Below are 26,480 nucleotides of genomic sequence, written 5' to 3' on the forward strand. Positions count from 1 at the left end.
TATTCATAACATCATTACATATTATACAAATGTTGGAGCTTTCCTCATCTGTCCCTGCCTTCTTTCTTACCTAGAAATTACCCATGAGTAAAATTACATAGACAAAGTTAATAACTATAAAATCACAACTCACAAGTGCTACAGAAACTCTTGATAAACAGAATTATTAGCTGTACACCAGGAACCACTAGGTGATGGGACTGATAAGCAAGGCTGATGATTTTACACAACCCCCAGGACCTAGTCAGTCAGGGCATCCTTCCTCTTTGCCCCCTCCCACCCACAAAAAATAATACAGAATAAAGGGCAAGTGAAAACAATATTGTCGTAGAGGTAAACTTGAATCTAGTCTATTTTACTTTTAAAAATATATACCTTTTGGGCGCCTGGGTGGCTCAGTTGGTTAAGCGACTGCCTTTGGCTCAGGTCATGATCCTGGAGTCCCGGGATCGAGTCCCGCATCAGGCTCCCTGCTTGGCAGGGAGTCTGCTTCTCCCTCTGACCCTCCTCCTCTCATGCTCTCTGTCTCTCATTCTCTCTCTCTCTCAAATAAATAAATAAAATCTTAAAAAAAAAAAAGAGTTTAAAAAAAATATATATATACCTTTTGTGAATTTCTATACACTAATAATGAAGCAGCAGAAAAAGAAATCAAGGAATCAATCCCATTTACAATTGCACCAAAAACCATGAGATACCTAGGAATAAACCTAACCAAAAAGGTAAAAGATTTCTACTCTGAAAACTATAGAATGCTTATGAAAGAAATTGAAGATGACACAAAGAAATGGAAAAACATTCCATGCTCGTGGATTGGAAGAAAAAGTATTGTTAAAATGTCTATACTACCCAAAGCAATCTACACACTCAATGCAATCCCTATCAAAATAACACCAGCATTTTTCACAGAGCTAGAACAAACAATTCTAAAATTTGAATGGAACCAGAAAAGACCCTGAATAGCCAAAGTAATGAAATAGAAAACCAAAACTGGAGGCATCACAATTCCAGACTTCAAGCTGTATTACAAAGCTGTAATCATCAAGACAGGACAGTACTGGCACAAAAACAGACACATAGATCAATGGAACAGAACAGAAAACCCAGAAATGGACCCTCAACTCTATGGTCAACTAATCATCAACAAATCAGGAAAGAATATCCAATGGAAAAAAGACAGTCTCTTCAGCAAATGGTGTTGGGAAAATTGGACAGCCATATGCAGAAGAATCAAACTAGACCACTTTCTTACACCATACACAAAAATAAATTAAAAATGGATGAAAGACCTAAATGTGAAATAGGAAACCATCAAAACCCTAGAGGAGAACACAGGCAGCAACCTCCTTGACCTCGGCCACAGCAACTTCTTACTAGATACGTCTCTGGAGGCAAGGGAAATGAAAGCAGAAATGAGCCACTGGGACTTCATCAAGATAAAAAGCTTCTGCAAAGCAAAGGAAACAATCAACAAGACTAAAAGGCAACCTAAGGAATGGGAGAAGGTATTTGCAAATGATATATCAGATAAAGGGCTGGTACACAAAATCTATAAAGAACTCATCAAACTCAACACCCAAAAAACAAAAAATCCAGTTAAGAAACGGGCAGAAGACATGGACAGACATTTCTCCAAAGAAGACATACACACGGCTAACAGACACATGAAAAAATGCTCAACATCACTCGGCATCAGGGAAATCCAAATCAAAACCACAATGAGACAACACCTCACACCAGTCAGAATGGCTAAAATTAACAAGTCAGGAAATGACAGATGTTGGCACAGATCTGGGAGAAAGGGGAACCCTCCTACACTGTTGGTGGAAATGCAAGATGGGGCAGCCACTCTGGAAAACAGTATAGAGGTTCCTCAAAAAGATGAAAATAGAACTACCCAATGACCCAGCAACTGCACTACTGGGTATTTACCCCAGAGATACAAATGTAGGGATCCGAAGGGGTATGTGCACCCTGATGTTTATAGCAGCGATGTCCACAATAGCCAAACTATGGAAAGAGCCCAGATGTCCATAGACTGATGAATGGATAAAGAAGATGTGATATATATATAGATATATAGATATATATATATATCTATATATATATATCTATATATACAATGGAATATTACTCAGCCGTCAAAAAGAATGAAATCGTGTCATTGGCAACGACGTGGATGGAACTGGAGTGTATTATGCTGAGCAAAATAAGTCAGTTAGAGAAAGACATATACCATATGATTTCACTGATATGTTGAAATTAAGAAACAAAACAGATGAACGCAGGGGAGGGGAAGGAAAAATAAAATAAGATAAAAACAGAGAGGGAGGCAAATCATCAGAGACTCAACTATAGGAAACAAATTGAGGGTTGCTGGAGGGGAGGTGGGTGTGGGGATGGGGTAACTGGGTGGGTAATGGGCACTAAGGAGGGTACTTGTCTTAATGAGCACTGGGTGTTACATGTAATCCAGGAATCACTGAATTCTACCCCTGAAACTAATACTACACTCTATGTTAACTAACTTGAATTTGAAGAAAATCTTGAAAACATATATATACCTTTTAAATTTTAATACCTGATTTATGAGTCACACCTTACCTGCGTCACCCACACAAGTGGTCAATACTGAGCAGGGTGTGGAAATCCTATGGAGAAGCTCTATTAGAAGCAATATGGAACCACCGGAGTATTTCAAACAAGAAATTTATAGTTTGGATATGTCTCTCTGAAGCCAGATTGAGGATAGAATAAAGATGAAAAGGAGGGCTTAGCAAGCTGTTGCAAAACCCAAGTAAGATAGGATGGGAGCAACCGGAAATACCAGCATTCCAGCCAAACATTTCCATAGCTTGGCTCCATTAACTCCTGCATTGTCAATGGATACCTTGAAAGACACAAGCAAGGTGAACTAGCTGACCAAGATAACTTTTTGCTTTTCATGTCTCTCTGATTTTGAGAAGGCCTTATTACCCCAACTAATAAAGCAGAAAATTAGCTATTAGAGACGTACTCATGATTGGATTAGGGTGTTCAATAACACTCAAAAACAAGAGTTGGAAATCCAAATGGAATTTGCAGGTACAAGGTTTATGTGAATTTGGAAAAGTGTTAGCCTCCGATTTTCCTCCAAAACTACTCCTAGTTCTATTAAAATACGATTATCCTGTCAGATGCAAAAGTATCAACTTCTCTAGAAAAAGAAATCACTTTCACAGGGCAAATCACCATACTAAGATGTCTTTTACTATAATCACTCTTGCCCCCGGGGCCCTGCCACCACAGGATTGTCACTTTTAACTCAGGAAAGAGCTTTATATAACTGCCAGGTAAAAGACACATTTAGTTGTACATGACAAATTATTGTCTGAGATGCATCAAAATTCCATCTTCAGGGGCACAGAAGAGTCAAGAAGTATATTAAGCTGGTTAAAAGACAACGTGTCTAGTGAAAACATTTTATGAATTAATGACCCCGGTGGTTTTTGGCAGGTTAAGTTGTCCCTCGGTTTGCTCAACCCATAAAATTAGGTGATAGAATGTCCCTGTATCATAAGGTTGTTACGAAAATTAAATGGGACTCAATGTGAAGTCATTAGCCCAGTGTCCGGGGAGAAGAAGTCAGAATGTGTTGCTCAGTGTGAAGGTGGTGATGATGTGTGATCGAGCACATATCATCTGAGCACGGGAAGTGAACTGTGTCAGTGTGCAAATCTACCAGCTGTTTTGTGTGTGTTTTTGTTTTGTTTTGTTTTAGAGAATGGTCCCTAATTGACCAAACCAGTAACCCTTCAGACAGCAAAGCCAGCCTATCTCCCTCCCTATAAGTGTAACAAAAACAAATAAAAAACCCTCGAATGACCCCCCAAGTCAAAAGAGTCTGGTGGGGAGAACATGCATGTACTGCTACAGAGTCAGTTGAAAAGTAATAGGAAAACAGCCTTGCTTGTACTTTGCTACTTTTAGGATCAGAGATTTATGAAGATTTTCTGAGCCTCTCACAAATAAAGCATTATCTTCAGAAGGCTTTCAAGGTCCCAGACAAAAGAATTCACAAGATTTAGATCATGACCAATTTAAAATAAGGAGGTTTTGGCTACTGATCATTCATTACTGGAAAAGAAAATGAGATTTGAAGGATGATTGTCTAGCTGGTTATTGTTTCTGAGAAGGAGAGAGATGAAAAGACCTGGAAAGATACAAAGAGGAAAACATATAATGTGAATCCTGGAAGGAGATATTTTTAAAAAGATTTATTTATTTATTTGAGAGAGAGTGAGTGAGTGCAGGGAGGGGCAGAGGAGGAGAATCTCAAGCAGCCTCCCCGCTGAGCACAAACCCACTCAGGGCTCAATCTCATGACCCTGAGATCATGACCTGAGTCAAAACCAAGAGTCAGACGTTTAACTGACTGAGCCACACAGGCTCCCCTGGAAAGAGATTTTAATATGGAGCAAAGAATCATAACATAACCCAATGGGCAAAACAGCTGATTAGGTGGTAATTGTGTCAAATCAACTACTCACAGCTCACAGAATAAACTCAAATGACACATATTCCTAAGGATATTTATGGGCAACTAAATCATCTAAGATAAAGATTCACAAATTACTTACACCAGAATAGAAAATCTTACAAACCTGGATGCCAAATTTCATGCTAACACTCAATATAATTTTAGAAATTTCAGAAATAACAGATTGCAACAACAAATGTGTTTGCTCCCAGCAAGTGAAATCCTGCTACTTCAACTGGCTAAGACAATGACATGGCAGTTTGAAATTTGCTTAGTGGGAGACTCAATATAAAAGTGGAATTGATAATAACCAAGACAATGATTTTCCTATGGAGGTATACCTCAACTGATTTCTTTTTTCCAGGAATCAGCCATGCTAAGTACTTTAAGAAAGGTGTAGAAGCTATTGGACCAGCCCCTTCTGTAATATCATGCTAATCAAAGACTTCTCTCGGAATCCTGCTTCCTACATGCTTGAGAAGTAGGGGAAAAAAAATTATTTAAGAATCTATTATTTGTATTTAAAATCTGCCTGCTTTTTAGTCTCCATTCCATAGCAAGAAATCCACCAGTGGACTTAAACCCTCTCCCCCAGCCCTGGTCCTACATGCAGAAAAGCTGAGTGCCTGTTATATTCTTATCACCCAGTTTTGGAACAATGAAGATGAAGTTTGATATTTAACAGTTTTGCTACCTTGACTTTGTCCATCTACTAAGGACCAACTCAAGTGGGAAGTTTTCACGTCAAGATTCATCAATCATTTAATGTAAATACATCAACAGTGAACAATTTCCACTGTGTTGTTTTCCAATGCATTTACATTAGAAACAATGCCAGCACCACAAAAATAAATACACTTCTATCTGCCATAACTGGTACCAATGAATATTTGAGGTGTGTGATTTATAGAGACAACTGGACAAGAGCCTTAGAAAATTCCATGTCAAACTACGTGTGATCTTTTTGAATTGCTTTGTTATAAAGAACTATTATTCAAGATTATATTAATCCCGCAAAAAAAGAATTCCAACACAAAAGTTTAAATACCAACTTTTGTCACTGAATATGATTGATCCTTGTTTCATTTGAATTTGGGTGCTCCTAATAATACACATCAGGATTTCTCCCCTTTAATGCAGAAAGATTAACTCTAACTGCAGGCACATGGAGGTACACACACATGGGCACTGGGAAGCTGAAGGTATTTTCCCATCAAACAATTTCATTTGGCAGTTTTCTTCTTCTACAAACAGAGAAACCAACAACTTAAACATTAATTTCAGGACTCACCCACATAATCAATGCCCCATGGCACCGAGATAACATTTTTCCAGATGATGGCCAGATCCACATTCCATGTTCCAAGAGGCAGTGAGACAGGAAAGGTGGGCAGAAAAAAGAAGAAAAATTGTTTAGGAATAATTCAAAAACTGCTGGTAACTTACCCCCATACTAAGCATGATAATTAGAGTTCCCTCCTTTCCTGAAACTGCCCCACTGCCAAGATGCTGTGGATTAAGGAGAAAATTGCTGCAGAAAAACAAGGTAGATAATTGATGAGAGAGCCAAAGGGATCTCTCATTAACATTTTCATTTAGCAGTTGCAAATAAGAGAAAACACATGCAAGCCACTTTGAATATGTAATAGATGTTTCCAGAAAGAGACTATGAAAGAGTTGTATGAACATACAGGGACATAAAAATAATTAAAGCAAGTCTGAACTAGAATGGGGAGGGGGGTGGGGAGGACTGCTACAAGGTAAAGACTTAGCTGACTCAAAATTATAATCAGAAACCCAGTAAAATTATTTACACATCCCAACAAGCATTTGACTAAAATCATTCTGATTATACATTTTCAAAGAATATATATTATAACCCATTTTAGACGTGCTACAGGTCAGAGCCATAGACCAGAATTTGAATTCTTCAGAGAAAGGGCCAAGGAAATAAGTTCTTCCTTTCTTTTTACAAAGATGCAGAAAAAAATTTTTACATGGCATAAAAATTCTAGCATACATTGTTTTTCAATCCTATAAGCCATGATAGTTGCTTTATTAGGGAAGAAATTTTACAGTATAAAATCACATAAAACATCGTTTCAAGTAGATGGAACTCCCCAAACTGAGCCTTCATTGAAAACAGCTCATCTGTCACAGGCTTTCCACATGAGCAGTCACCTTGGAAAACCAGGCTGTGCCAAGGTCATGCTGGAGGAATTCTGTGATCCTTGGGCATTCTGGGGCCTCCTGGGCCGCTGCCTTACACTACTAATCCATTCCATCAAAAGCTACTGTTAACTCAAAAGAATTGAAAGCAAGATCTCAAAGAGTTATTTGTACAACCATGTTCACAGCAGTATTGTATACAACAGCCAAGAAGTGGAAGCAACCCGAAAGTACGCTGATGCATAAATGGATAAACAGAATGGGATATTTCCATGTAGTGGAATACTATTCAGCCTTTAAAAAGAATGAAATTCTGACATGTGCCACAACATGGATGAATCTTGAGGGCATCATGCTAAATAAAATAGACCAGACAGAAGACGACAAATACTGTATGATTACACTTACATGAAGTACTTAGAGTAGGGAAGTTCATAGAGACAGAAAGTAGAATGGTGGTTGCCAGGCACTGGGGGTGATGGAGAAATTGGGGGCTATTGTTCGGTGAGAAGATGAAAAGAGTTCTGGGGGTTGGTTGTACCACAACGTGAATGTTGCAACACTACTGAACTCACACTTAAAAATGGTTAAGACGGCACATTTTAGGTGATGTGCATTTTACTACAATTCAAAACAAAAAAGCTAGTGTCAGAACGGTTCTTTGGAACCACTTGGCCACCCTGTGTAGACCTAATCTTCAAAGGAAAGAATGAATATAAGGATATAAGTCAACTCTCCATGTCAAGTGTTAAAAAGATTGCAGTTTGTAGTAGAACAAAAGCAGCCTAGCTTGCTGAAGAAATGTTTCCTGAAGAAATTTGGTCTTCCTCCCAGCAGATGGTAGGATGAGCATAGTTACTTAAAGGGCACTGGTTTTCTCAGGGTTATGGTAGAAATCATGGCAGATAGGCCTGCAAAGACCAGAGATGAGCCAGCCAGTCAGCACTCAGTCCACAGCACCCTTCCTTAGCATCCAAGTCCAGGACACCTTGAAAAGAGTCCATACAAGGTCTTCCTAATGTTCTTTGGATATTTTAAAAGTTTAGTAACTTGGCTTGTGGATAGCATTTGTTTAATCTGCTCTCACTGGTCCTGGTAATGAATGGTGAATTTTCTTCTCATCATAGACATGCACACTTTCATAGTACTGACCAAAGGATCTAGTTGATCCTCTCGCATACATTAACTATTTTTGTTTGCTGAAGAATCAGAAAAGAGAATACACTGGTATCTGTGAGTCACTACAATTGAAGTAAGCTTAAATATCTGCTTTGGATCACTTTCTATCCATGATTTCTGTGTACATGGGTAGACCTCGCAATAAGGAAAGACAACTTCCACAGGGAAGGCCTTAGGGAATCAAGGAGTGGGTTTGGTCGTCCTTGAAGGAACTGGATGACGTTAAGAAAGCCACTAAACATCTCTTTCCTTGGGTGGAAGAGGAGATTAACAGTTGTATTGGTTTCCTCACAGAGTTATGGTAGAGATCAAACAAAATGATGCCTGAAAAAGACCTTTAGGAAATACAAAGCTATGTAAATTTGGGGGGGTGCCTTTGGGATGTCCCTAATTGTTGTCTGCCTCTTGGGCAGGAATGCTCAGTTCCTTCCCAGAAGATGGGGAATATCCAAATAAGGTAGGATATGCTTTAGCCTCAACTCAATTCGTTAACCTTATTTTCTGTTATATGGCAGTCACCCTATTGACTTATCTCCAACCAAATGAAGGCCCATGAGTTTGGAGTTGTGGTTCTTAAAGTGTAGTCCAGGGTCCCCAGGAGGCCTCTAAGACTCTTACAGGAGGCTGATGAGGTTAAAATCTTTACCTAGTCATACCAAGACATTATTGGCCTTTTCACTCTCATTCTCTCAGGAGTGAACTGTAGAAGTTTCCAGAAGCTACATGATGTATATCACACCCTCAGTTTCTTATATAGAAGTAGACTTAAGAATCCACTCTCTTGTCTTAAGCCAGACATCAAATAGGTTTGCAGTGGCACTCTACCCTAAATTTTTTTTTCATTTTTTTAAAAAGATTTATTTATTTTAGAGAGAGAGTGCCCGTGTGTGCACACATGCGTACGAGGAGAGGGAGGGGCAGAGGGAGAGGGAGAGAGAGAATCTCAAGCAGACTCCCTGCTGAGCATGGAGCCCTACATGGGGCTCAGTCTCACAACCCATTAGATCATGACCTGAGCCGAAACCAATAGTCAGACGCTTAACTGACTGAGCCACCCAGGCGCCCCTACCTTAAGTTACTTTTGCTTTGGAAAATATAGTTAACTTTCATAAAAATATTTATGTTAACATGGAATGGACTAATTTTATTGTTCTTTTTAAGGACATTAAAGTAAGTATTTAAAAGTGTCTCAGTTGTTATTTCTCATGTAATACATGTCAATAGGTATAACATGCATAAATAGAAGTTCTTTGCATTCTTCAGTCATTTTAAAGAATGTACATAAGTCCTGAGATGGAACTGTTTGAGCATCTCTGTGTCCAGAGCAGACAGCAGGAGGGCAAATGATATGAGGCAGGCTGCAGAAGGATGGAGAAGTAGACCAAGGAGCAAGGAACAGACCCTAGTGGCCATGTGCAGGATTCTGGTCTTTATGTCAGAACAATGTCAGGCTATTCCATACATACTGGAGGCTGCAGTTGACGTCCCTTTCTCTGTATGGGATAGTTGTACGGAATTACTCATTTTTCAAATTACTTTGCCACCCTATGATGATTCGCTGTAAAAAATGAATTTATAAAGCTCCAGCAGAAAGCTTCATCACCCTATAACGAATCTCCAGGTTGTTTTCTGAAAGAATAACTGTTTCTCCTACATGGTCAGATGCAGTGTCTGTGCTGTGCTTATCATTTAAAACCAACTTTATGGTTCATCTGGAAGTGGGAAATGTTAATAGACCAGCTTACTTTTATCTCCCAGTATCAGCAGGTAACCTACATTCCAGTGGAGCGAGAATCAGGGACAGAGCTTGCATTCTGGGGATGCTGCGTGGGGCCGGGGTAGGCAGCCCTTTCTAACATGGTGAGGCCCTCCCATGCTGCTTGCAACCCTCTCTGCTCTGCCTCGTGGGCTGTTTTGTCCCTTCCCCCTCAGAAGTTGTTGCAAACTTTATCCATTGTCAAGTCCCTTCTGCATTCCGTTCACTCTTAGGAAACAACCTCACAACTCTCTTCACTGAGAAGCTACAGGCAGGACGCTATGGAGTTAATACCCATGCACAATGACTATAAAATTTATGAGTTGTAACTTTACTGTCGGGAAGATAAAAATAATTATCTTAATATGCGGTTTCCAGAAATAAATAGCAACGGAAAGCGTGATTATGATTTACAATAACAAGAAAATAATTATAGATTAGTAAAATCAGTGAGAAAAGACAGATCTGAGCCATGTCAAGGTAAGAGGGACCATGGAATGTAGCCAGGGGACAAGGCTCATTACAGCAAAACATTTTATCAAAGTACATTCTCCAGGGACCTCTGTTAGAACAGCATGACTGAAGGGGCAGCCTGTACCTTAAAGGAAGCAACTGATAAGGTGTTAGAACTTCCATCAAGACTGGGACAGGAAATCATCGAGACGGGGGGCGAATCTTTAAAAATGTTAGCCATCTGAGCACAAAATGCATGGGATTAAACTTTGCAGTGTATCTAATCGCCAACAAATTTTTAAAGATGCTTCTTTTTTTATTTCCTTTGTTTCTCTCTCTTTTTTTTCCCCTTTTTTTCTTTTTTTTTGGGGGGGGGCTTGTGAAGAAGGAGGGAAACTATGATTTCACAGAGATAGTCTGTGTTTTTTGAATCAACTTGGTTTTTGGGTGAGTCATTCCCCTTGTGTAAGCTTTGATTTTGCTTCTCTTCACGTTACATTCTGCAGAGGTGTGGCGAAAGCCAGAAATAAAGACACTACCAGCCCTTGCAGCAGAACACTTGGCACACATGTAGGTGCTCAGTAAATGGCCGTTCTTTTTCCTTATATCTTCCCTTTTTTTTTCTTCCTATCTCAGCTGGCATCCAAGGTAACTATGATGTATATGTATACACAAAGATATTTTCTAACAGACAGAAAAACAGAAAGAGAGCAAATGTATATATTGGGAAGATGGATGCCCGTAGTTAATAAATGTATTAAAAATAGAATCCTGTATCCATTGACGTCTGACACTGGGTGTGGTAACTGGAGAGGTGTAGATTCTATAGACTTCTTTAATGTTAATGTTTGTCTAGAATCTTTCTGAAATTTCATACACCTTTCTCTTCTTTTTTTTTTAAGATTTTATTTATTTATTTGACAGAGACAGAAAGCACAAGCAGGGGGAGGGGGAGCAGCAGAGGCAGAAGGAGAAGCAGGTTCTCCGCGGAGCAGGGAGCCCGATGTGGCGCTTGATCCCAGGACCCTGGAAATCATGACCTGAACCGAAGGCAAATAGATGCTTAACCAACTGAGCCACCCAGACACCCCATACACCCCCCTCTTCTGATGACTTTTCCTTATTCTCTTTTTGCCAAAAGACAACCTCTTTTCTGTGCTATGGAATCCTTCCCTCCATGGGTCAAATCCCCTTCTGCCTGGGATGTCCTGGTTCTGCGCCCTCTGGTTCTCCCCCAGGATCTCAACCCTTCCTTCGAGAAGTCTTCCTGGTTTTCTTTACCTGGGTTTCCTGCCTTCTCCACACCACCCTCTCCTACCCCCTGTTCTACCTGTGGCTTCTTTTTTCATTCCAGGCATGGGTAATCTCATAGGTTCTTGAGGAGGGTGATAGGCATCCTGGTCACCTGGTTGCCTTGCATAGAAATACTGTGACATAGCCCCTTCCTCACCCCATCCTCTCGTAACATCAGCTTTTATACCCATAATTCCCACACAGCCGACCCATGTGGCTCAGACCCAAGCCCACCATGTATGTGTGTACCTCTCCCTCCCTCTCTCCCTTATCACTTTCCACCTCTCAACATTTGTCTGACCCCTGAAGCCTTACTATTCCTTCATGTCCAGGGTAAACACCACCTCCCCTGTGAAGGCTTCCCAGTCTCCCTGTCACAATTAACTGCTCCTCTTCAGTGTTTCCGCATAACTGGGGTGGCCACTTAAAAAATGTGCATAAAATGTTTTATTATGCAATCATTTCATACATAGTGTCAGCTCTGAAGCACAATAATAAAATGCATATCTGTGAACCCATCACCTATCTTAATAACAAGAATACTACCAATATCATTGCATCTACTTATTCGGTCCTCCTGCCTCCCCCCTAGGTTTTCCTAAAGAATGCTGTTAAGTGTTGCATGGTTTCAAGCCTTATAAAAGTGGTATTATATCATTCAATCTCCTGTAACTTTTTTTTTATCAGCTGTGTTAAAGATTCATCCAGGTGGTTGGCTGGAACCTGAAGTTCATTCATTTTTGTGGCTGCATAATATCTTATTTTGTGAATATGCCATCATTTATTTATCCACTCTCTTGCCCATAGACATTTGTGTTGTTTTTCAATCTCTTGCTATCAGGGATATTTTTGAAACATTTCACGGTGCATATGTGTGACAATTTTTCCATGGTTTATTGAGATATTTAATGTCATATCAATTTAATATTAAATTAAATTAATATCATATTTAATGATAAGCAGAAGTTCTATGTTGGACAGTGTGCATATCTTTATAAGATAATGCATAATTATTTTTCAATACTGTTGTATCAGTTTACCCACTTTCCCCATGTATAAGATTTGACATTTTCATAAAATTCTCTTTTGAAACTCATCATCATCAAGCTTTACGCAGTGGCAGTATCGTAGCCAATGAGGTTTATCCGAGGCGCGATTATTGCTAATTGAAACTCATCATCATGATCACACTTTGTACCATGTTTATTGGTATTTAAATACTCATCTCCCGATGATAAGATGATAAACATATTTGATTCACCTGTTTATTCCCATGGCCTACATCAGTTATTTAAAAATGCTTATAAAAATGATAAATGAATACCAAACTGAAATAAATACAACTTCTATTTGATTTGAGTTATAAGATTTTCTGCCTTTTAATGCAAATAGCATGGAAGGATTACAGTGTTATCACTCCTTTCTGCAAAAATTATTAATTCAATCGGATTGCTTTCCTATTAGATCAGCAGAATGAAGAAAATGATAGTTTTGTTTGAGAAAGAGAGAAGGTAATAAATTTGAGGCAAGGAGAGAAGAAAGCCTGACTATAAGCATAAAAGTGTGACTCAGGATGTGGGCACTGGAAGATAAATAAGAGATTTAGGAAGGGGATCACAAACCACTTGATACTTGTCCAAAGATTTTCAACTTAGGCTCTCTATGGGGCTTCCTACTCCAAAGTCTCACTACTGATGCTAGTAGTTCCAAAAAAAAATTTTTTTTTTATCATATAGGTTGAATATAGTTGTCTGGGCTAGTCTGGAATCTAGCCATAATTTTTAACATTTTCTCTCAGGGTAAAGCACTCAAAATTCTAAACAACTACTGACGAATACACTCTTGGAAAAATGACTCATCTGTAAAATGGGGAATACCTATGTTCAGAAAGTAGGTCTCTGCCTTTTATCACTCCAATCTTTCCACCCCTAGGGCTGAAAAGCCAGAGGCTAAAGAAAAGCATTTCCATGCTCTTAAAAACAAAATACACAACATCCATTAAACTACTCTTTGATCATTGCTTGTCTTCCGCTTTGAAAAACAACTCAGAAAAGGGGTGCCCAAACCTCCCAAAGTCTGAGAAAGGCAGGCATTCCTTATGGGGGGAGGTGTAAGAAGTTTAAAAGAAGACCACTGGCTCAAAAAAGAGGAAGACTACGTCAGCAACATTGCTCAACCTGTGTCTAAAGGGCACAAGACACTCCTGCAACCCCCCACGTGATTACAGTTGAAAATAAAAGGCTTCAAAACATTCAGAGGTCATTGACCTGGTCCTGCCCACATCTCTGATGCTGGCTTTCACATCACGTGCAAACTGATTCTTTAGTAGGTCAATGCCTAAAAACAAATTCCTGAATTCAGCGTGTCTCTTTGCGAATAGAGAAGAGTCAACAAAAAATGGGTAAGAACTACACCATAAATCTCAAGCAAGCAACCCCGCATGGACAAATTCAGCTTGTCTCTACAACAACAAAACCATCCAACCATCAAAAAGAGAATGCATCTGGTACAGAACTCAGTGTTTTCAGCCCAGGTAGAAGGCATATGCCCACAGCACTCTGTTTGGTGTTTAAAGGGATAACCAATGCTTTCTGAAGTTACAGGGAGAAGTTTAATAGAGACAGAAGTCTTTAAAATATTACTCTGATTAACTCTGACACTTAAACTGTTTTCAAAAATCCACAAACAGATGTGTTTTAATTTCCATCCTAGTTCACAATGCTAAGCCACTAAACACCTACTATGTCAAAAAATCTGGCTCTTGGCTATTAAGAGAGTTTGGGGTTTTGTGGGGCGGGGAGGGGTGCTAGGATGATGTTCAGGGGCAATGGGTAGAAAAAGAGGAAGAGCACATTTATCTGACTCTGATTAATTTTCTGTGAACACAACACAACCTGCCCTCTCGAGCCCATGGTACTCGGCATTCACTTTCATCCATATCCGGCACAGTGAAGTGTAACGTGAGGAAATGATGCTTTTCCCTTTTTCATTTTTAAATTCTCAACTCTTTTTCTCAATCTTGCTGAAATTATACTTTTGGTCAAAGCGATAATTTTAGGGGTCAATCACTTCTTTTCAAGCCAACTCATTTCCAAGTAGTAAGTTACTTGCATTTCCATGGAGAGCTACTGGTCGTTCAGTCCAGCTGTTCTTTGTAGGATCATGTAAGCAGCTCACAGTGAAAGCAGCTCACAGTGAAAGCCATTCGCTACATTCCAGCCCTTCCTGGTGGACTTTTATCTTCCACTAGGCAAACAGCTAGTCAGATATAACCGACACTCCCTTTCCCTATGCCAAATGGAGGCCAGGAGGAAGCATTATGAAAGATGGGCTATACATTAGCCCATATTTATGTTATCAATAGATTTTAATGGAAACTACACAGAGAAAGCATCTTGTTAGGTTTTGTAAAGATGACTCAGAGTAACTTTATTTTTTTTTAAATTTTATTTATTTATTATGTATGTATGTATGTATGTATGTATGTATTTATTTAAAAACCACCTGCCCTTCCCCTCCTGTGCCTGGAGTTGACCCCCAGCCCCTGGAGCGTTTCCCCTCAAGAGGCTCTACCTCTTCTGCACGTGCTCTGTCTGCTAATAGCCAGCAATCTGAAAAATGCTGTCAAGCAAACAGCAGAGGAGAAAAAACCAGAAGGAGGGTTTGATCCTGTGGCTGATTCCTTGGCCACTGCTGCTCCCCACAGCCCTCTTGAGTACCCAAATTACAGGCCCTGCACCCTTCATCCCACCTTGCACTCTTTGGCCTCCTGTTTCCAACCCTGGGATTTTTCTGACAGAGTGGGACAAAGACCTACCCAGAATATCTTTAAAATTACCCAAATTGGTGAGGAGAGGTAAAGAAGAGGAAAAGAGGAAAATAAAATGAAATTCTAGGTAATGTGGTCAAACAGGGAAAATGCTGAGCCAGTTCAGAAAAAAACAGGTTAACTGTCATCAGGCTATTATCAATTATCTAGAGAATTAAAATTATATTACTTGTGCTAATAATAATGAACCATTCTCGTTAAAGAATTCTGTAGGATGTTTATACAGCAAAGCGCTCTTTTCATTTCCTTGTGTCAAACTGTGTTTCAATAACACTGACCTGTAAGAACTATCATGGTGCTTATGCAGGTTTATCAGGTTTGTGTTATTAGGTTTAAAAAACAAAAGGTTTTTAATCTATCCTGATGCTTTAGGATTGTAGATTTGAAAGCTGAAGCAGCTGTAACTCCATCATAAAGATGAGTAAACTGTCATCCAGGGAAATTAAGTGACGATGAACCTACAATCTGGAAAATTATACCAGTGCTTATTTTTCCTGAAACACATTTGGTTATCCCCTAACCGTATTCTAGGGAGAGCAAAGCTACACTGAAGACAAAATAGGACACCACAGGGTGGCTCAGTCAGTTGAGCGTTCGACTGTTGATTTTGGCTCAGGTCCTGATCTCATGGTCATGAGATTGAGCGCCACATTGAGCCCTGCGCGGAGGGCTCTGCACTGAGCTTGAAGCCTGCTTAAGATTCTCTCTCTCTCTCTCGCCCTCTGCCCCTCCCCAACGTGTGCATGCTCTCTCTCTAAATAAAAAATAATAATAATAAATGATTAAAGAAAATGAGACAAAATAAAACATGAAGCAACCTGAAACGTAAGAGTATAATCATATGTGAGGCGCCTGGGTGTCTCAGTCAGTTAAACATCTGCCTTCGGCTCAGGTCGTGATCTCGGGCTCCTGGGATCAAGCCTCCCATCTGGCTCCCTGCTCAGTGGGGAGTCTGAGTCTCCCTCTCCCTCTCTACCTCCCCCACCCCTGCTCATGCTCTCTTTCTCTCTCAAATAAATAAATAAAATCTTTAAAAAAAAGAGTATATTCATATGTTAAAAGTACAGGACATAAAACAAAAAACAAAACAAGACATCATGATACTTTTTTACTTAGAAAGTCTGACAACTAGGTCACACATACAGCATTACTCATTGTTGCATTACCTAATTCATTTTCATCTTTAATATGTTTTTCAAATAGCTAAGAATAGCACAAACTACTCATCCTTTATAAATACAATGCAGATGATGTTGTAACACAATAATATTCCCTGGGATTCATAAATTTGGTGACAGAAAAGTATCTAAGTCATCCAACCTTTTAAAAAATAGGATCTTTTGTTTTTCCAGTATCTAACCATAAGAGGAAAAGTGAAGTCTCCTGAGAAAGGACCCAGGTCAAGGGAGGAAAGAATCAAGGTACAAACCTTGGTCTAAGATCAGTGTGGTTGCACTGGTAGATGAAAAGCCTCCCAGCTGCCCATCTAACTTCCCGTCCTCTTGTGCCATTAAACTTTGTCCACTCGCAGCCATGGTAATATTTCTATGTCTAACCTCCTCATATCCCTCTTCTGCATAAAATCCCTCCTTGCTTCCCCAGTGCCTATCTGATAAATTCCAAAATTTCATATGCTTACAAGTTGGGTATACTTGTGCAAGCACTTACCATGCACCCAGCATTTTATATGAAAACACAGAAGCGGTAACAGACTTGGAGTATGATACAGAGTATGTCTTGTGCCATCCTCCATCCAAGCACCCAGATGCTTGTGTCTGAGTCTCGGGTGAAAGAGCTACTTGTCTGCAATCACAAAATCCACTAAGTGGCATCATTGTGTGGTGGTGTCCCTAAGGCGAGAGGTGAATCCTGGACCTCATGGGGCCAAAGGGTAACAGTGCCTTAAGCAGTGACCCACAACCTGCACCCAGTCCAGACTTGAGGAAGGCCAAGGCACACATCACTCACTGGCAGTCCTGGTGACTCCATATTAGGTTCGGGCCACAGCGAGTTTAGCAGCATCCATTGGTGCCTTTGGGATCTTTGATGTTCAATGTCAGTATGGTGGCCGGAATAAGAGCAAGTAAAAAGGGTGCCTGGGTGGCTCAGTCGGGTAAGTGGCTGCCCTCGGCTCAGGTCGTGATCACGGGATCTTAGGATCCAGCCCTGCATTGGGCTCCCTGCTCAGCAAGGAGTCTATTTCTCCCTCTCCCTCTGTACCTCACCTCATGCTCTCTCTCTCTCTCTCTCAAATAAATAAAATCATTAAAAAAAAAAAAGCAAATAAAAATAGTAGGGTTCAGGCTGCAGAGAGAAGGCTTGGTTTTGCAAGCAGGGGATTCCCAAGGGTTTCTAAAGGCCGGTCAGGAGAAATCTGACTATGTTTAGAATTACCATTGATGCAGGCGGTAACAAAGTCAAAGAAATAGAGTTGTGCTACAGTTATTAAGCCCTTTGGCCTTGGAAACATGGGTTACTCTTGTATCCACTATAAATTAAAGTGCTCTTAAAAAAAAATCACATCAGCTCTGTCCATTTGAAAAAAATGAAGTACAGCAGTTTTACCTAATTATCTTGGTAATTAAATGAGCAATGTAGATCACTTCAAGATCAAGGGGCCTAAATGAATTTGCCACAGATTATTTTAGTGTAGACAGAGATAAATGTCCCTGATACTCACTATTTTTCCAACATGAATGATGCAGCTACAGAAGGGTAGCCTAACAAAATAATAATTTCTATTTGATTTTGAAATGCAGAAACATTTTGCAGTAGGATTATCAGGTTTATCTTCCTAATTGCATGTTGCTTTGGTTGCTATCAAAAAAACAAAAAACAAAAACTGAAAACCCAACAACTTGAAAAGTGGCAAAGAGAAAATTGCATTTAAAATGCATTTTATGCATTTAAATATCCTCAGGGTTAAGGTTTATTTTTTTAAATGATTAAAAAATAAGTAAACATAGTCAGGACCAAAAGCGTGAGACATAAATATTGACAGTAAAAGTCAACTGGTTAAATATAAATTTTCACACTGAATTAAGTGTTAAGAAATATGCATCATATGATACAAAGGGATGGGTGTATTTGTTTGAGCACTTACTATGTGCCAGACATTCTGTAAATATTATTTCCACTTTTTATAACAACGCTGCTAGGGAAGTATTACTAAACTCGTTTTGTAGAAGAAGAAACTAAGGCTCAGAAAACTTAAGTGATTTGTCCCCAGACTCTCAGCGAGAACCCACTGGCAGTTGGATGATTGTGGCAGTATGACTGCCTCCTACTTGCTCCCAAATCCTTATCTCAGGGTCTGTTTCCAAGAGAATCCAGACTAAAATAACACAGACACCAACGTGTGTGTACGGGTGGGGAACAGAAGCTTAGCTCAGAGGAACGCAAAGGTAGGTGAAGGCAGGGAGAACACTCTCCCAAAATGACAATCTTTCAACAATTTTTTAAGGATCCAGGTTAAAAATCATTGTTACGACTGAGATGAAAGGGAATTTGTGAAATTGGCATGAAAGCAAAACACTGAGACATAGAAAAGAAGTAGGCAAAAGGTGGCACGTTTTATTTGCAGCTATCCACATATGAACATTTTCCTCTTTGCTCCAAAAGATCCTTCCCTTAGACTCCTTACATGTTGGGATGGGTACTGAACATAATAGCAGGCCACTGCGCTCACTGTGTATCTATCATCATGTTTGTTCTGCTCTTTAGGGTTTTAAATATTCTCATGTTGTATAGGTATTTTTATTTACAATGTGAATTAAAAAGGGCACCAGCATCCAAAGAAACAACTATTTTAGGTGGAATGCAAATATATCTTATTCTCTTTTACATCAGACCTCTAGCTTATCCAAGTGGTCTTTGCCCACATGGACTCCTGGTTTGATGATTTAGCTCTGCAGAATTTTGTGGCTATTGGGGGAGAGAAATAAGTTCTCTAGGAAAAGGTGAATATGAGTCTCTGGTTAAATATTTGCTTGTATTTGAATTTGTTCTCGTGAATCTTCCACAATGTACTTTTATATTGAAAAGGTTACAGAGATGGAGAGATTTGCAGATTTTTAAAAAAACTATCAGGCTAGTAATGAAAATATTGTGTCTCACTTTATGATGTTATTCAGTTTTTTTATCCTCTGTGGAATGTAGAGATAATAATTCTCTTTTATGTCCATTTCCCAGTGAGGAAGCTGCGGTGGAGAAAGGCTGAACAAGCTGTCAGGGGAGCTGGGTTTGGAAAACTGTCCTGATAGGACTCGCATGTGTGTGGCCAAATGTTTTCACATAGTGGATGACTAATGTCTTTTCCAGTTTGAAACATATTTACGTAAACTTTATAAACATGATGTGTCAAAATCTATATAACATAGACCCAACAGCTCTTGTTCACTTAGATCCATCTAATTTCGCATTTTCCAGAAGAGATCTGAGTATATAATTCTAACATCCTAGTAAAGTGTGTAATTCCAACTATTCAAAACCTTGGTACCTGATCATGCCCGAGTTTGTTCTACTGGCTCATTCCTCATGGGCAATGGGTACTTTATAACTATTTGATGAGGCAGGATTTATACTCTCAAGTTTGAAGGTTGTATATTTAAGACTGTTTGGAAGCATCTCCATTCCTGGAATACGGAAGCTGGCAAGCTTTTTACAATAATTTGTTTCTCCACCTGTCCTCAAACATGTCGTATACACAAGAGGAATGGCTGTCTTTTCATTCTTCTGGATCAGAAACATTGGAACAACTACCCATGCTAATTAACAAGGCATGATTATAGTTTGTGAATCAAGGTCCCATGATAGGAATCAGATGAAAAGCTTCCTACAAGAAGAGATTCTAGATCAGACAAACTCAGGAGCCCAGAACCAAGAATTCTCGCACATATTTCTGGATGCTTCAGCACTTGAGGGGCGTCTTGCCCAGCAAGCCTCATTTTTCTTTCAGCCCAATTACTATGGGCTTGGCTCTCCACATGCAAGTCTGCTTTGTCTCATCATTTTCTCACCTCTTCTATGAAGAATATTAAGAATTATATGAATCCTTCCAGCTACCAAGGCTTAAATTATTTGTGTAATTAAACAAAAATGAGGTAGAGGGTGGTTCGTGAAGTTTCCAGATAACTGCTTCTTTCCTACATTGCCTATAAAAGCCAGCTCAAGGGTTGGGTACTAGCTATACTGCCTTGACTTGGGTTTAGAACATCTTTCCCCTGTCTCTGCCCTTCTCAGGAATCCCTATGTGATGGTTCACTCAGTGAAAAGTTACAGAGCCCCCACTTTGGGCACCCCTTAGCGGTGAATACAAAGATGAATAAGTTCTCAATCAATAGGAATGCACTGGAGAAGAAATACATGGGATAAGCAAAAGAGCTACAGAAGGAAAGGTGAGGCAGAGAGACCTTCTGAGCATGACCAAGAAAACTTCCCGAGGAAGGTGATCTTTGAGCTGGGTCTTGAAACACTGGTAGGATTTCAAGGTCTAGGGTGAGGAGGGGCATTTTAGTTGAAGGAATTGGGTGAGCAAAAAACACAAAAATAAAATCTATAGATGCATCAGAAATGGTGACAGGTGTTATGGGTTTCCTGTTGGAGCCAGTGGGATTTAACACTGAACGTGTAAAGTGAGGAGAGAGAACCAAGGGTTCTGAATGCAGATCTAAAGGTTTTAGCAAATAGGAAAGACCTGAGGTTTGGAGCTGGGGAGTGATATAATCAAAGCTGTACTATGAAAGGATTGAAGTACATGCAGAAGTTAGGGGAAGTGGGAGGTCCAAGGGAGGAGGGCTAGGCTGATTAGCACAATGGTCCAAAGAGCAGGAGGTGGCAAGGGCCTGGGGCAGAATGGGTAGCAATCTGAAGGGTGGGAAGCGACAGTAGAAGCCACCACAACACGGCCTCTGACATCCATGATGTGTGTCTGTGGGGGAGCAATGTGAGTAAAGGAAAGCATAAACAAATGGAGACCCAGCCCCCCCGCCTCCCGCCCCGGGTGACTCAGGATATGTTGCCCCAAGATAAGGGAGGAAAGTATGAAACAGATGGATGAGTTTTAGACATCTTGAGAGTAAGGTGACCATGGAACAGCTGGGTAGATATCCACTTGGCAGGTAGAAATGCAAGACTAGATTTCTAACAGATGCTGAAAAGTTAAGATCTGGTAATACTCCATTCAATCAACCTCCACTCCTACTTCTAGAAAACAGAAGCTTGGTGCCAGGGCAGCTAACCTAAAAGCCAGTCTGCATGCTAAGAGTTTACCTGTTCCTGATCTCTCCCCAGGAAGCATTCCCATCCCTATTTTACTAGTGGGGATGTTGCAGCTCAGAGACTTTACATAAGATGGAGTCAGCAGTGAAGTGACCAAGTTTTGATTCACATCCTTGTCTGCACATTTCACATCCACACTAAGAAAGGATAGTTCTTACCCTCCTTTTATTTCAGGGCTCCCAATATAAGTACTACATGCATTCCTTTGTCCATTAATATCTATTCTCCTCTTCTGATCTTCATTCATTCTACTTGACTCAAATCTCTCCTGTTCAGCCCCAATTATATTCAGTGCCATTCCCTATCCCATCACTCCTCTTAACCTAGTTAGCTGCTCACTTGCTCATTATAGAGGATTCCAAGATAGTATAATTTCAGCTCCTATGTTCATGAATTCTGTCCACAATCCCACCAGGGTACGATCCTTTGGTAAGCTTTGGGCTATGTGACCCACAGCACTTTAGAACACATGCTGGGCATCTAGCAGAACTGCTTTTTCTAATGGGACATGTCATCATGGCACCAAATGCTCCCAAACAAAAGCCTCACATGCTACTCAACTAAAAAGAAATAATTTTCTTCTCTTCAGCAATTTGGTGGCTACCTTTGATTTCTATATTGCAATTTCTTTGACTCTCTGGCAAAATGACAAGTCATAAACTTTCTAACAGCTATCTGTATTTCTCCATCTTTACTATGGAGATCATGCTAAAGTGGCTTTTCAATTTCTAGCCTCTAGCTCTCTATTGATTAATCATGTGATTAATTGGTTATCTAATTGTGATTCTTGGTTAACTAGTTCTGAATCAGAAAATTCTACGCTCCATGTGCTAGGTCTCACACTTTCTTCCCAGTACCTCTGATAACCCTGAAGTCATAAATGAATTCTCACAGTGTGGCAGGTGAAAATTATTCTTCTTCTTCCAGATGAGGAAGTGGCTGCCCAGAGTGGACCGTGACTCATTCGGCTCCCTGGATCTTTTTAATGAACCATTCACAGCCAACTGCCCTGGCCTCAAGAAGAGAAGAAACAGAGAGACATACAGACTTCTTAAATAAGAACGGTGGGCATGTGGGAGAGATGGAACTGGAAGGAATGAGTAGCTAGGCAGGGTGACCTTCAGGGAACTTGCTATTGGTCTGTTTATATATAGTCCTGGGGAAGAACTTCTCCTTCAAATCCAAACCACAGGACCCTTCTTTAATGAAGTTTCTTTTGCTGTTGCTGCTCAAAGCTGGGGCTCACTTTGCCAAGACCTCTTACCTTTCTCACCTGCCTATACAATAGCAACAAAATCCATGTTTTCTTTTTGGCCCACTAAATAGAATATGTAGGCAGAGGCCATGTTATGTTCGCCTGTGTGATCCTAACATTCAAATAATGAATGTATCTAAAATAGATAGAATACTTGTTAAAGTAGTGAGATACCTGTTTCTAGAGGTATTCAACCAGACTAGTATGGAGGAACTTTGGCCACGCAGCTGTCATTCTGTTATTTCTAAGTTTCCTATATTTTAAGGGCATTCTTATTCAAAGAGATTGCACCAATCCCAAATAGTTTAAAAACAGATGTGACTAAACAATGCATACTAGTCCTCAAGTGACTATTACAATTAGTTTAATATTCTGATTTTAATAATGATTGATCCTAGAAATTATTAAATGTCTTCAGGCCGTTGTTTTTAATTACAAGCACCAGTCTATAAATGCTAATTGAACACCTACTATATGCCAGACCCCAGGGATAAAAGGATGTGAAACACAGAGCCTGCCCTCAATAATTTACATTCTAGTGAGGGGGAGGTCTCCATTATTGGGACTGAGGGGTCACAATCTAGTTATATAATTTCATGTTGTACCTCTGCTCCTCAGAACAGAGAATGTTTTCCAGGGGTTACTATGGGTTCTAAGAAGCCTATGTAAAAGTCCTCTTTGGAAACTTATGTTAGGAGAGAGGATCTTTAACCTCTGATGTCACTCAAGTCTCTACTGTAATTAATCCAGCTGGGAAATGCCTATGGCAGAAAAAGGAAGGGGAAGAAGGAGGCCTGCAAGGTCACTTCAAAACCAACCTGAACTTGAACCTTCCTTGCTATAAATTAAGTGTAGACATATATACACCTTCACCCTCACCCCCACCTCCACTCCCACCTCCACACACAGCATAATCCCGGCGGTAGGAAGGTCAAACCTTGCTGGGCCCCTTAGTAACTGTCATTTGGAGAAATGCAATATAGGGGCCTCCACTTAGACTCTGTTCTACCAGATTAGAGTCTGTTTCTAATCAAATGGAATTTAGGTTTAAACCGGAATTAGATTTGGGATTTACAGTCATTTCGACTTTCATTCATTTCGTGGATTCCAGTCCTCCTCTCTCGGCCTAGTTTTAATCCAATGCACTTCGGAAGGAATTACACAGGAGCCTGGGGGCGGGGTGGGGGGCTCTAACGCCTCAGCCCCTCCGAAAACCTCCCGACTGGGTCAGTCTTGACTTGCCTAGGGATCTTTGGTGCTCCCCGCCACCCTACAAGCGACTGCACTATCCGCGGGATCCCGGCGTTTCCCTTTCTCGCGTTTATTGGACGCCGCCCCTCTCTCCAGAGAGGATTTCGCCATCAGCACCCCAGGCTTTCCCCGCGCAAAGGCAGAATGAAAAGCGAAAGCCGTGGCAGGCGGGCCGAGGGGGCGGCCGAATGTGCCGCGTGCCTGGTGCTCCTGGATCCGCAGTGGCCGCGAGAGCTGTCACGGCACAGTGAGGACTCCGTCCTCAACTTTCAGCTCAAGTCGGGTACACCGGAGGCCGCCGCAGCCCCGCCGCGCCCTCCCCTGCCGGCCCAGAGCCCTCTCGCTCCGCGGCCCAGTGGCGCCCCCCCGTCCGCAGCGGGTCCCCGGCCACCCCACCTCCCGCGCAGCGCGCCTCCAGCTGGCCCGCCGGCCTAGCTCCCCAGCCTCGGAGCAAGACGCGCCCCAGGGAGTTCGGCTGCTCAGCAGCCCCAACTTCGGCTTCCCAAGTGACACGACGCCCTCCCTCCCTCGAGCGCCGCCAGCCTCCGCCAGCCTCCACCCGAGGTCCTTACAGTCCAGCAGCGGGAAAATGAAATGCCCTGCAAGGGGCGCTCCCCCGGATTTTGAAAAACCGCTTCATTCGCTCCGGGAGCGCCTTGATCCTCCACCCTCAACCTCTTGCCAGATGATTTTCACCCTGGGACGCGCCCAGGTGGAGGGGCCTGGGAACTGGGGCGGGAGCAAAGGAGGCAGCAGCGCTGAGTTGCTGGGATGCAGCTGCGCGCCTCTCGCGGCGAGGGGCTGAGGGCCCCCGGCTAGACTGAGCAGGGGGAGTGGGGGTGCGCCTCTGCCTCGCGGAGGATCGCACACGCTTACCCTCATACACACACACACGCACGCACTGCCGCCAGCACCCTCACCCCGCGAGCCCGGACACGGAGGTCGGAGCCATTGGTCACTTTAAGGCAGGGGCTGAAACGCCCAGATAGAGGCAGAGGCTCTCCCCTCTCCTCCAAGCTTTCACCATCCTAGGAACTCCCCTCCACCGCCACCACAAGCACCCCCAATTTCCCAGAGCAAGAAAGGTCTGGTTTCTGAGATTCCGCTCTCTGAGCTAGCGGTTCAAGCTGCAGGGGGGCGGGGAGGGATAGAGGGAGCACTGGAAAGCGAGCCCGCGCTCACCTCCGCCCTCCGCGCGGAGAACTGGCCAGCCCCACTCGCCTCTGGAGCACAACTAGGCGGCCAAGGCCGGACAGCCGGACCCCGGGGCGCTCCAGCTCCGGCGACGGCAGGGAGCGTAGCGACAGCAGCAGCCACTTCGCGCGTTGGCAAAGGCACGGAATCTCCGAATAGGCTGAGCCGCGGGCGCGGAGGGGTGGAGGCGCGAAGGGCGGAGGAGGAGTTGCCGGGGCCGAGAGGGATGACGTCCTCCAGCGCCTCAGGCTCGCAGGGACTGAAGATTCCTGCTCTCGCCTGGCCCAACGCGCTCTCTCCAGGGCTTCGCAGAGGCGCCGCGCCGGGCTCGGCTGCGGCTCCCGAACTGCGCGCGTGGGGGCGATCCCGGCCAGCTTGATCTGGGGTGCAAGCCCTCTGGCCCTCTCAGAGCACCTCTGGCCCTGTTCCTCTCCTTGGGGTGCCGGCCCGAGAGTCCCTGCAGATCTAGGCGGGCCCGGGGAAGGCAGCCCCCCGGCCGGGCCAGCCTCACCCCTTCCCCGCTTTCTCCCTCATCGACCTCGAGCCAAGGGCAGGCGCCCGCGCCCCGGCCCCTGCCCCCTGGGCGAGCCGGTGTCCCGGCCTTCGCACGGCTGCGAAGAGGGATGGGGCACCGGAAAGGAGGAGCGCTCACCTGGGTCACCCGAAGCCTTCCTCTCCTGCCCCTCCAGGAACCTGCCCGCAGCCCCCAGGCACAACCTTCCTCGAAGAAAAAAAGTAGCGCAAGGGCAGAAGAGAGGTAGTGCGGCTCACAGGTCCCTGCGCAGCGGCTTTTTCCTTCGGAATCTCCCGGGTCCGGTCTCGGGTTCGGCGGCGGGAAAGGGCTGTCGGAGGCTGGAAGGGGCCGCCAGACCCGGGTTCCTCCCGCAGCGGCCGCGGCCGCACCGCCAAGTTGCCACCTGCAGCGCGCGTCCGGCGCCTGTGACAGCCCGCGCCACTCGGCCCGCTCCGGCCGGCCCTCCCCGCCCGCTGGTTGGCTGCGCCCCGCTCCTGGGCGGTCCCGGCGCTCGGCTCCGCCCCGCTCCCCGCCGCCGCGCGGCCAGTTCGCTGAGTGGGTCTCCTTCCAGGCCTAACCGGGCTTTAGAGCCAGCGAGTTTGGGGAGCTGCTCAGGCTTTGCAAGCAGAGGAAGAATCCGTCACACGAACGAACACACACACACAATTTTGTGTAGGTTGCGTATTGGAGGAAAGAGAGAAGATAAGAGAAATGCCCTTCGTGTGCCTTAAGGGGACCTGGTTACTTGGTGGTTTGTTTTTTGGTTTTGGTTTTTGCTGGTATGAAATT

The 26,480-nt window shown here is 42.6% G+C and overlaps 1 protein-coding gene and 1 pseudogene across 2 annotated transcripts in view; one reads left to right on the forward strand and one right to left on the reverse strand.

The window, feature by feature from the left end:
• EPB41L3 (erythrocyte membrane protein band 4.1 like 3) overlaps positions 1-26,046 on the reverse strand; it is a 245,232-nt gene extending 219,186 nt beyond the window's left edge. Inside the window, exon 1 of one of the 2 annotated variants that reach the window (XM_064577880.1) lies at positions 25,830-26,046. The gene's annotated coding sequence lies outside the window, so the exon portion shown is untranslated. The remainder of the gene's footprint in view (positions 1-25,829) is intronic. The other variant, XM_064577892.1, reaches the window with a different exon arrangement.
• On the forward strand, positions 12,475-12,603 carry LOC123853365 (U4 spliceosomal RNA; annotated as a pseudogene).
• Positions 26,047-26,480: the final 434 nt, after the last annotated feature.

The sequence above is a fragment of the Mirounga angustirostris genome, unplaced genomic scaffold (genome assembly GCF_029215605.1).
Source record: "Mirounga angustirostris isolate CCGP_5_RB_7025 unplaced genomic scaffold, mMirAng1.0.hap1 SCAF_14, whole genome shotgun sequence".
Lineage (NCBI taxonomy): Eukaryota > Metazoa > Chordata > Mammalia > Carnivora > Phocidae > Mirounga > Mirounga angustirostris.